The 13,281-nt window shown below is 37.9% G+C and overlaps 1 protein-coding gene across 44 annotated transcripts in view; it reads right to left on the reverse strand.

Moving 5' to 3' along the window:
* INPP4B (inositol polyphosphate-4-phosphatase type II B) overlaps nucleotides 1-13,281 on the reverse strand; it is an 802,877-nt gene that overhangs the window by 532,509 nt on the left and 257,087 nt on the right. The window lies entirely within an intron of this gene.

Below are 13,281 nucleotides of genomic sequence, written 5' to 3' on the forward strand. Positions count from 1 at the left end.
AAAAAAAGAATCCGATTTAAAATCACATCAAAAAGAATGTATTACTGGGTATTTTCTAAGAATAAATTTAACCATGGAGTTGAAAGACCTATATTCTGAAACTATAAAATATTGGTGAAGGAAATTGAAATCGATACAAAGAAATAGAAAGATATCCAATATTCTTGGATTGGAAGAACTAATACTGTTAAAATGTTCATAGGTAATATGGATAACAAAGCAATCTATAAAATAGTCTGTATCAAGATACCCAGGATATTTTTCACATAACTAGAATAATCCTAAAATTCATATGAAACCACAAAAGACCCTGAATTGACAAAGAAAAATATAAAACATATTTTGAAAAATATAAAATATTTTTGAAAACATTTGAAAAATATTTTGAAAAATATTTGAAAAATATAAAACAGCTATAGGTATTATGCGCCTTGATTTTAGACTATATGACAAAGCCATAATAATCAAAACAGCATAGTACTGAACAAAAACAGACACATAGATCAATGGATTAGAAAACTCAGAAATAAACCAGTATACCCATGGTCAATTAATCTACAACAAAAGAGGCAAGAATATACAATGGAGAAAAGACAATCTCCTCCATGAGTGTGCTGGGAAAACTGTACATCTCCATGTAAAGGAATGAGATTAGGACATTTCCTCACACCATGTACAAAAATGAACACAAAATGGATTAAAATATCTAAATGTAAGACTTGAAACCATAAAACTCCAATAAGAGAATATAGATAGAACACTCTTTGACATAAATCACAGCAATATTTCTTTGGATTTGACAGAGGCAAAATAAATGAAAGCAAAAATAAAAAACTATAAACTAATTAAACTTAAAAGCTTTTGCACAGTAAAGAAAAGCATCAACAAAACAAAAAACAACCTAATGAATGGGAGAGAATATTTGCAGATCTTATGACTGTCAAAAGGTTACTATCCAAAATACATAAACAGCTCATACAATTGAGTTGTAAATAAACAGTTCATACAACTCAAAAAAATCAAGCAACCCAATTAAAAACAGGCAGAAGGCCTGGGTATATTTTTTCCAAAGAAGACATATACTAGCAGAAACTTGAAAAGATGCTCATTGGGCTTCCCTTGTGGCTCAGCTGGTAAAGAATCCGCCTGGATTGTGGGAGGCCTGGGTTTGATCCCTGGGTTGGGAAAATCTCCTGGAGAAGGGAAAGGCTACCTACTCCAGTATTCTGGCCTGGAGAATTCCATGGACTGTATAGTCCATGGGGTCACAAAGAGTCAGATACTAACTATTTGAGAAATGCAAATCAAAATAACAATGAGATATCACTTCACACTTATCAGGATGGCTATCATAAAAAAAATCCCACAAATAACAAATATTGGAAAAAATGTGGAAAAAAGGGAAGCCTTGTCCACTGTTGGTGAGAAGGTAATTTGATGTAGCCACTATGTAAATAGTATGGAGGCTCCTCACAAAACTAAAAATAGAACTACCACATGATCCAGCAATTCCATTTCTGGGTATATATTCAAAGAAAATGAAACCACTAACTCAAAAAGATACATGTACCACAATGTTCACTGCAGCATTATTTACAATAGCTAAGATGCAGAAGCAACTCATTTGTCCATCAACAGACAAATGGATAGAGATGTGTGTGCGCGTGTATATGTATGAAGTGAAGTGAAGTCGCTCAGTCGTGTCTGACTCTTTGCGACCCCATGGACTGTAGCCTACCAGGCTACTCAGTCCATGGAATTTTCCAGGCAAGAGTACCAGAGTGGGTTGCCATTTCCTTCTTCAGTGTATATGTATACATATACATATATGTGTGTGCATGTATGTATGTATAATAGAATATTACTCTGCTATAAAAAAAGAATCAAATTATGTTGTTTTCAAGAAAGTTGATGGGCCTACAGAGTATTATGCTCAGTGAAATAAGTTGGACAAATACTTTGTTATAACTTATAAGTGAAATCTAAATAATTTTAAAAAGAATGTGTATAAGAAAATAGAAACAGACTTACAGATATAGACAGCTAGTGTATACAAGTGGAGAGAGGGAAGGACAAGATAGGAGTATGGGATTAACGAGTGCAAACTACTATGTATAAAATAAACAAGCAACAAGGATATAATGTACAGTATAGGGAACTATAGTCATTGCTTTGTAATAACTTTAAATGGAGCTGCTAAGTTGCTGCTGCTAAGTCGCTTCAGTCGTGTCTGACTCTGTGCGACCCCATAGATGGCAGCCCACCAGGCTCCCCCATCCCTGGGATTCTCCAGGCAAGAATACTAAGTCACTGTGTTGTACACCTGAAACTAATATAATACTGTAAATCAACTCTACTTCACTTATTTTTAAAACTTGAAAAATTATATATACAGATCTGTAGTAATAAACATAATAAAAATGTGTCTTTTTCAGAGAATATTGTCATTCTGCATGTAATAATCTATATCAGAGTTGGGAAACATTTGCTGTAAAGGGCCAGTAGTAAATATTTCAGGCTTTGTGAGCCATATGGTCCCTGTTGCAGCTACTCAACTCTGCCCTTGTTCAGTAGCATGCAAGCAGCCTTAGACAACATGTAAATAAATGAGCAAAGATGATCTGGCCCATGGGCTATAGTTTGCCAAATGCTGATCTATATCATAATTTTAATGACTTCATATTGCTTATGGCTGTACCATAAATTATTTAACCAACCTTCAAGAAAGATATCCCAAGGAGATTTTCAAATGTTTGAAAATGTTATGTAGAAATATATTAATACCACTAATGTATAACATCAGCAGGGGAAATTTGAAACAATGTAAATGTTCATCAAAAGGAGATTAATTAATTTGGGGTATACATGATAATTTCTTTCAAAAATCCTAAGTGGTATATTTAGAACATCAAGAATAATTTTATTTCTCTTCTGAATTATCCTGCCCTTAATTTAGATCAGTTTCTTCAATTGCAGAGATCTGAATTACTTTTTAAATGAATAATAATGTGAATGGTCATGTTATTTTGATTTGACTATTACAAGAAGATAAACATGTATAATATTATAAAACAATATGTGCTGCGTGCTCAGTTGTGCCCAGCTCTTTGCGACCCCATGGACTGTAGCCTGTCAGCCTCCTCTGTCCATGGAGTTTTCCAGGCAAGAATACTGGCATGGGTTGCCATTTCATCTTCCAGGGGATCTTCCCAACCCAGGGGTCGAACCTGAGTCTCTCGCGGCTCCTGCATTGACAGGCAGGTTCTATACAATATTCAGTATTATATAATCTACAGAACTTACATTTTTCCACTTGCCCCACTAATGTCCTTTTTGATTCAGGATCCAATCCAAAAATCACACTTTGTATTTAGTTGTCATGTTTTCTGAGTCTCTTTAAATTTGAAATATGTCCTCAGTCTGTCTGTGTTTTTTACAACCTTAACAATTTTCAAGAGTATTGTTCAGGTACTGTGATATCTCAGTACTAAATGAGCCCATCTACTGCTCAAATCTTGGTTTCTAAACACCATGCTCCAATGAAATAAAGCTATTAGTCCTTTAAGTCATTTTGCTAATTGCAAAACTGGTACAGGAAAAGTACTAGAAGGGCCTAAAATATCTTGTGGTGCCAGACAAAATCAAAGTGCTTGAAAAAAAGAGAGAGATGGACAGGTATAATCTAAAAAGATACAGGCCAACAAAATCATGATTGTGATAGGCTAAAACCTGTGGAATAAAACAAATTCATTTGTCCATACAAGTATAAACAATGTGTGAATAGATGAATGGATGAGTAAATGAGAAAACATCTCCTTAAAATAAATTTTCAACTGGGAAACACTACAGACATAATTGTTTTAGGCAAGAATCACCAACAGATGGCTAAAATCAGCAGTTGGTGTTATTCAGTCACTGAGTCCTGTCCGACTCTTTGCGACCCCATTGACTGCAGCATGTCAGGCTTCCCTGTCCAAAATTAGTGGTAAAGGGTGATAAATAAAAGCTACATAGATACCCTTCAATTCCTTCTCCAGAAGATCCTTGTTAAATACAATGAAATAGAGTAACTTTGCAATGGAGAAATCTGACAGACATCACCCTCACCGAGGAATCAAAGTCACCATTTTCAGTAATGGAACAAATTGACATCATATCCTTTCTGACTTGATGTTTGGAGAAGGTCACAACCTCACTTTTTGGTATCTTTGCCAAAAATGTAAAACCTGAACTTAAACCAGAGGAGGTGTCAGAGAAAATGTATCGACTGCCAGAGCCTCGTTGATGCAGTATTAGACACACTAGGGTACACTCACATGTTAGATGTACTTTCACTTTGGCCTTGATTCAGTTCACATAGATCCACTGAAAGACTTTTAAGAAGAAAATGACAGGGTGACAGCTGTGTCTCAGTGAGATTAAGCTGGCAGCAGAGGGTAAAATACAAAATGAAGAGGGTGGAAATGAAAGCCAGGGAAGGCACTGATGCCTGATAGGAATCTGTAACATTATTTCAGGCACATGGTCATAATAATCTCCACTAGGGTAATGGCATTTGAAATGGAGGAGAGGAGAGCAAGCCAAGAAATAATGGGAAGAAAAGTTGAAATTAATCTTCCACTCACTGAATGTGAAGGGGCTGGAGAAGAAGGAAAAAGGAGGCCCATATTATTAGACTGAGCACCTGGGTGTTTAGGTAGCAGGCAGATCAAGGAAGGAGGAGGTCGTGGAATTCAGTTCTGTGCAGATTATTTGAGACTTCTTCAGGACATTCTAAATAAAATGTCTAGCAGGTAGCAGACAAGATCAGTCTGCTGTCTGAGGGAAGAGATATGGGCTGTAGGAATGGGTGCATCTTCCATTAAGAAACTGAGTTTGACGAATGCATGTGCCTTGTGCAGGGTCACAATGCCAGTAAGGGGCAGGACTGGTATTTAAACCCAGTTCTTCCCAATTCAGGAGTTTCCATGACCTACAGGAAGTTGTGTATAAATTGAGACTCTCCAAAGGATTAAAGAGCTTCCCAGGCAGTGATAAAGAACCTGCCTGCCAATGCAGGACACATAAGAGACACGGGTTTGATCCCTGGGTCAGGAAGACCCCCTAGAGGAGGGCATGACGACCTAGCTCAGTAGGAGTCTGGCAGGCTACAGTCCATAGTGTCTCACAGAGCCGGACATGACTGAAGAGATGCAGCATGCATGCAAAAGATTTTTAAAAATTGCAAACATCGGCATTTATCAATTTCTAAGTCCACAATCAGGCTTTGTACAAAATTATGAGCCACGCTTTTCAAAAAATGTAAAAGAGTAAGGTAAGTTCCCTTTTTGTCTGTGAGTCCCGTTGGGCTTTACATGAAAATAAAGGCCATATTTCAGAACATCCTAAGGCTTCCAACTGTTACCTGACTGGCAGCGCCTAGTCAACCTCAGATATCACTCATTCAAGTATTCTAGTTTTACAGATCAGGTATCTGGTCCTGCACTTTCAAATATTTATACATAGGCTACATGGAAAAGCCTGGGTATAAGTAGATGAATTCGTATCAGGTCTTCCAACTTGTTGTTTTAATTTTTATTGAAGTCTAGTTGATTCTGGCCTTCCCAGATGACTCAGTTGGTAAAGAACCCATGTGCCAATGCAGAAGATGCGAGAGATACGAGTTTAATCCCTGGGTTGGGAAGATCCACTGGAAAAGGAAATGGCACCCCAATCCAGTATTCTTGCCCGGAGAATCCCATGGACGGAGGAGCCTGGCGGGCTACAGTCCATGGGGTCACCGAGTCGGATATGACTAAGTACATGCTCTCTCTCTCTCTCACACACACATACAACTTCACAGTTGATTTACAGTGTTCTCTTAGTTTCACGTGCACAGCAAAGTGGATCAGTTATACATATACATATGTCCACTCTTTTTTTAGATTCTTTTTCCCTTATAGGTTAATACAGAATCCCCTGTAATCCCCAGAGCTAGAGTTTTAAATTTCAATGCTCTGTATTAGTTGATAGAAGTGTTGAATCCTGCATATCTACATTGAACAGGAGTTCATTCTCTGAATATATTTGAATCCACAAAAAGCAACATAATTGAGGTCAGCTCTGAGGGTGGACAGGAGACTCAACCTGTTGGGTTCTAGAGCATCACTGAGCTTTGACAGGAACGAGGACCACGGCAGAAGTTGCTGATCACTAACTACGACTATAACAGCGGCTCCCTCCCTCTGGGGATGGGTGTTGTTCACATCCTACACCTTGCACATTCCACCCCACTTTTACCCATCATCCTTCTGTTAAAGGCAGGTGATGAGACTGGAAGAATCAGACTGCCCCCATCTACTCCTCAGAAAGGGTAGTATGAATAAGAAAAATCTCTCATTATAGTTAATTCTTTAAAAGAATTTAAAGAATTTATATTGCTGAAATCAGTAAGTTCACTCTCATTAAATATGTTTTCCTTATTTCTGATACCTGTACTAACAATGAAATAAATATATGCACGTTGAGAAAAGTACACATAAAAAGACATATCCCTGCATAAACACAGCTCTTCTCTTAAATTGGCCACAGCCAAATTACTGTGGCCAAATTACTTTGGCCACAGCCAAAGTAATCACATTCTTAAATCCTTCTCCAACCACAGTTCATTACATACTCTAAGAAAGGTGTTTCATTATTGTCGTTTATTTATTTATGCACCTGAAAAGGAATAAAAACCATTTCTAATTCAGGTACTCTCAAATCATACTCTACCTTCTTGCAGTTAAAACACAAATTTACTTAAGACACTGCTTGCCTAAAACAACCTTGTTTTCAAAATAGACACTCCATGAAATTTGTTAGTAACAGCTGAATGCTCAGGAGCAGAGCAAAGCTTCAATTAAAGGATTACAGTCCAGGATTTAAAATGGGAGAGGCTGGAAGCTCAGGACTGAACATTTCTGCTCTGCATTCATTGTTCCTGACTCTAGTTTGGTTTTGATTATTCTTTTCCCTTTTCCTTTCTTGCTTTCTTTTTGCCTTTGGGTAGAATTATAAATTATAGGGAGAAAAAGCAGTCTGATCTTACCAAGGAAGTTGTTTTTCTCAAGTTGTTTCTTTTATTTTCAAGTTGGTTCCCAGCCCCACCTTTGTGCAATCTAAACCTTCATTTCTGGCGAGTCACCAAGGTCCAAAGTCTGCCCCACAGCGTTACCTGAATACTTGAATTACCCAGGAACCAGCTTGCTCACAGGAACTCTGTTTTCCCTCATATAAAAATGAGCTTTAGAAATGTTTAAGCAACAAAAAATACTTAAGCAAAAAAAAAAAAAAAAAAGCAACTAAGTGAAGAAATAAAGGGCCTGGACATTGGATTTCACTGCTACTAATCAATATGTCCTTTCTTTCTCTCAATAATACCATGTACATTTCTAAGAAACCCAAAGAAGTTACTGAAAATTGGGCACTTAATGGATTTTTCTGAAAACACACAAAATTGAGAACTCATAAAAACCATTGGTCGTTTTCCCATCACTGATTTATTAAGAGCAGAAGGAATGCATCAACAATCTTGTTAGATAATCATACTTAGCCACTGAAGATGATATTATTTGATCAGACATACTTCAATGTGTAATTCAGTGCTCCTCAGGATTGAAGCAGAATTGCTTCTCAGCTGGATAAAAAAATACCAAATAAATATTTTTGAACTTCTCAGTAGGTGATAATCCAGTAACTCTGAGAAACAATTCATAGGCACATGGAACAAATTACTATGGTAACTGCAAAAGGATTATGAATACTTATAGGTCAGTAGTCTTGACCTTTTCAAAGCTAACCAGTCCTCTGAAACTAGAACTTAAAAATAAACGAGATGGTTGCAATGTTTACCTATTTTTTTTTTTTACATGAATGAGAGCAAGGTAATGAATTATTTAAAAATACCATCTACATTTTTGATGGGCTCCCAGATGGCACTAGTGGTAAAGAACCTGCCTGACAATTGAGGAGACATAAGAAACGCAGGCTGGATCCCTCGATCGAGAAGATCCTATGGAGGACGGCATGGCAACCCACTCTAGTATTCTTGCCTGGAGAATCCCATAGACAGAGGAGCCTGGTGGGCTACAGTCCACAGGGTCGCAAAGAGCTGAACATGACTGAAGTGACTTGGCACGCACGCATCTACATTTTTACTTTGTATATGGGTGTGACCGCATGTATACCTGTGGCTGATTCATATTTATGTATGGCAAAAACTATCACAATATTGCAAAGTAATTATCCTGCAATTATAATAAATAAACTAATAAAAAAAAACAAAGAATATTTTTGTTTTACTGGGAACATACCCACATTCTGTCCTTCTGTCTTACAAATTCTAGATGGCCCCTGGATGGCAAGAAAAAAGGGAAAACTACACAATCTCCCTTTATTTATCTCAATTCTGACCTTACATTTGGAAAAAAGTGAAGGATAATTCTGGCCAGTGTTTGTTCAGTTCTGGAACAGACAATATCAATTTCATAGCAATGCCATAACCATTCACTGCCATCACAGCAGGGCCACTTGCCTGATGAAAACATAATTGGAAAAAAGTCTTCTTATGTGGCATTGTAAACCATCTGCCATATTCAGGTTTTACAATATGTAGCAAACTCAAAAAAGAAAAGAAAAAAGAAACAGAAATTTCTGCAACAACCTCAGCATCTAAGAACTACAAAAGATCACATTACTAGGGAAGGAAACACAAAAATAAACAGCAAATTAACATGTAAAAATACCTCCCACTGCAAATAATAATGGATTTGTATTGCTTTATCATGTTCCTATGTGTGCTTCAATATATATGCAACCTCCCAAGGAGTGATTTACTTATTTTTGTTTGTTTAAAACCACATAGTGCTATGTGCCCAATCTAAGCACTTTATAACTATGAAATAACTCTACTTGCATAACAATATTATGCAGTAAGCACTGTTATCATGCCCATTTTATAGATGGAAAACATGAGCAAAGCAACCAGGATGGAAACAGGCAGTTTGTAAGAGTATCTTTACTATAACCTCCATACTATGTGATTGCTTCCTTTCTTTCCTATATAGTCATAAAAATTTCTCTACAGTGTAGGTTATTCTTTTTTTTAATTTTAAATTAGTTTATTTATCTATTTTTTAACTTTGCAATATTTTATTTGTTTTGCCATACATCGACATGAATCCACCATGGGTGTACATGTGTTCCCCTTAAAAACTAAGGATTATATTCTGAGATGAATTTCAGAGCTAGCATTAACATCCAAATTCACATTCTAGTACTCTGCAATTTACAGAATATGCGCTTCTTTCCTGAAAAGCTTTCACATAAAACATAGGTCAACATAAAAGATGAAAGATGCTTTCATCCCACCAGTGATGAAGAAGACAGTGATTAGACCCACTGTGTGTGCTGTATTGATATATATAAATATATGTATATCGTGTATAAAATGAATGCCACCTCTCATACAAAAATATTCTCTATATAGGAAATATATAGGTAAGAAAATAACATCAACATTATTTTCCCTCTCTCCTCCTCCAAAATATGATTTATTGTTTGTAGTGAATAGCTATGTGTAAGAATCAATAAGACCCTTCTAGCCAAAAAAGAAGGTAGCAAAAAGTAATGAATAAACAAAACTAAGAAAAAATTATCGTCTCCCTACAGAGAACTAAAATATATACTAAAGAAGTCACATCATTTTTCAGTGACTGTTAAAGAACAGAAAGAAACCATATTTGCTTCTTTAGGCATTTCATTTAGTACCAAATAATGAACCAATTTATAATGATATTAATAATATGTTCTCTTGCTAGACAACCACAACCCAGGAGCCCCAGACTTTTCTTTTTCTCTCTCATTTTTTAATACCTGAGCACTCATCTGAAAATTAACTTAGAGCCCTCATTACACTTTATCCACTGAAAATTTTCAATGCATTGTGAAAATTAAAATCATCAGCTTCCTGAGAGGTGTTGCCACTGGCACACAGAGGCCTGAGAGTGAAGTGTACCGTGCAGACAAGCTCTGGGGTATCTCCCCTCCTGAAGGCTCCTGTAGGAATAGGTGAGAAGTTACAGTGATGTTGGTGCAGCAAGGAGATTCCATCTCTTAGCAATACTGAGGAATTGGTGGGAAGTCGAAAGACATCAAAATACAACATGGCTTCTCACAACCACAACACTACATTCTGGAAAAAGCACAAGGAGGTGAGAAATTTGCCTGTGATTATTGTTTAAGGCGAAGGACTCTCCCTGCTCCTCTGCTTGTAGGATTAGTAAAGATAGAGATAAATAAGCAAGGATTTAGTGATTTGAGAGTTTTTTGTACGGAATTTTTTATCTGGGTGAGAATGTTCCAGCTTCCGCTATTAACTCTCTGACCTTGGACTAGATTGTTATACTTCCTCTACCTTTCTGTGCTCTACTGTAAAATGGGAAGGACAATATTCATGTACCTTCTACACTTGAGTCTCATGGTTGCCACTTCATAAGTTGTCAGTGAATGACTGACAAGCATTAAATAGGCACTCAATAAATATAACATATGTATATAGTGCTCAGCTGCTCTGTCATGTCCGAGTCTTTGCAACCCTGTGGACTGTAGCCTGCCAGGCTCCTCTGTTCATGGGATTCTACAGGCAAGAATACTGAGTGGGTTGCCCTTTTCTCGTCCAGGGGATCTTCCCAACCCAGAGACTGAAACTGCATCTCCTGTATCTCTCAGCACTGCAGGCAGATTCTTGACCTCTGAGCCACTAGGGAAGCCCTGTATACGTATATACACATATTTATATATCATATAATTATATACTGTCTATTTATTATATAATTATATGTTACATATAGTATACAATAAGCATTGCATATTATATATTATGATAAAATATATTAATATTACATGTGATACATATTTATATCTATATATATGTTATATATATATGCTTATGCAGATTTTAAAGAATTACAGTGGCAGGGAGGGCAGATTGGCTGGTTTGGGTGGGCTACACAAGATGTGACTGTCCCCCACCCACAACTGCCTCTAGCTGTTGTGATCCTTACCCCAAAACTCCCTGTTCCTGCAGGAGGAAAGGAAATGGCAGTACCATAAGTCATCTACATATAAACAAGTTCCATTCCAAGAGCACGTCGTAAGTTCAATTTGGTCGTAAGTTCAATTTGTTCATAAGTCCAACAAAGCTAGACTAAGTACCCAGCTAACACAATCGGCTATATAGTACTATGGTTTGATCCCTTGGTCAAGAAGATCCTGTAGTGGAGGAAATGGCAACCCACTCCAGTATTCTTGCCTGGGAAATCCCATGGACAGAGGAGGCTGATGGGCTACAGTCCATGGAGTTGCAAAGAGAGTCAGACATGACTAAGCATGCAGGCACTCTCTATAGTACTGTTCTGTAATAGGTTTATAATACTTTTCACATAAGTAATAACATTAAAATAAACAAACATAAAAATTAAAGAAAACATTTTTAATCTTACAGTACAGGACCTTGAAAAGTACAGTAGTACAGTACAACAGCTGGCATATAGGGGCTGGCATCAAGTGAGCAGGCAAGAAGAGTTACTGACTAGAGGAGGGAGAGGATGTGGGAGATGGTAGAGCTGAAGAATCATCAACAACAGGAGACAGAGTTATTGTTGTACAGTCAATAAGTCAAGTCCAACACTTTGAAACTCCATGGACTGCAGCATGCCAGGCTTCCCTGTCCTTCACTGTCTCCTGGAGTTTCCCCAAACTCATGTCCATTGAGTTGGTGATGCCATCTGGCCATCTCGTCCTCTGTTGAAGGACAAGCGGCAATTTCACTCATGCCTGACATTGATGGAAAGCATGTTTGCATCTTTAAAAGTTCACAACTTGAAGGTTCATATGCAGGGGATGTACTGTGCCCAATCCCAGTACCAAGATCTTTATTGTATAAAAAAGGATTGGCAAAGCCAAACAAAACAAAACCATTCTTCTGTCATCTGTTTCATCTACCCTTTCTACTGCTCTCTGTGCCTTCCTGCTTTCCCGAGTGGAGAACTACATATTTATGTGCCAGTGACTGGAAGTGGGGAGAGGACCCCATGGGAAGGCCAGCCAAGCACATATTTGGAAACCTGAAGAATAATTAGCTGACATATCAGAGTAATGTGTTATATGCCAACCCATGGGGAACCCCCAAGGGGTGAGGGTTCAGAAGTGGCTTCTTCCATCTGTCTGGTCTGTCTTTCTGAGTAGTTCAGCATGGCCTGGGTCCTCAGGACACATACATGTTCTTCAATAGAAAGCATTCCTCTTGTATTTTCTAACTTGCATCTTGTGCTATCCAGTCCCTCTGTTCTTTAAACAAACCTTTCCTTTCTTCCATGCATGCCCAAGGCCCACATCCATTTATGGCTTGCTTCTAGCACAGGTAAGCAGTGATTCTTTGCTCCTAAAATAACATTGCAGGAAGCAGAGAATTTTGTTCCTGAGGCAGGCTATCATGGTTCTGGCCTGAGGACAGAAATGTTAGAAATCAACCATACCCTAACTACCTGATTAGAGAGAGGTTATCTCCTCCAGCCCATTTCTAAACCACACTGGGCGGAAAAAAGTATCAGTCACCATCTTACTCTCAAGGTCTATTTCTTTAAAACCTCCATCTATTAAATCTGGCTTGAGCCATATTAGTTTGGTGAAAAAGATGTGTGTGGAGGGAGCAGGATTTAGCATACCATTATAGACTCCTTGCACTAAATCATAGGCTGACCGAGTCTAGCTTGAGAAGGCCACAAATGATTTCTGAGAGGCCCTCTTATGGGATCACTGCCATTGCCACCTATGGTCTTGACTTTAATCTCCTCCTCATTAAACCCATTTTGAATGCCACTGACAATTACATTCTCCATTGTCTCGTGTCTCTCTCCTTATAACTTCTTTGCTATACATATGTTTATTTATTTTCATAGAATTCTATAATTTACAAAAATACTTACACACACGTACACACACACACACACACACACACATATATATATATATACTTGGTGGCACAGTGGCAAAGAACCCACCTGCCAATGAAGGAGACGGAAGAGATGCTGGTGCAATCCCTGGGTTGGAAAGAACCCCTGGTGGAGGAAATGGCAACCCACTCCAGTATTCTTGCCTGGAGAATCCCATGGACAGAGGAGCCTGGTGGGCTACAGTCCATGGGGTCGCAAAGAGTCGGACACGACTGAGTGACTGAGCACACACGCAAAGCACACACTA

This window comes from Giraffa tippelskirchi, chromosome 11, assembly GCF_054371585.1.
Source record: "Giraffa tippelskirchi isolate mGirTip1 chromosome 11, T2T-mGirTip1v1.2.pri, whole genome shotgun sequence".
NCBI lineage: Eukaryota > Metazoa > Chordata > Mammalia > Artiodactyla > Giraffidae > Giraffa > Giraffa tippelskirchi.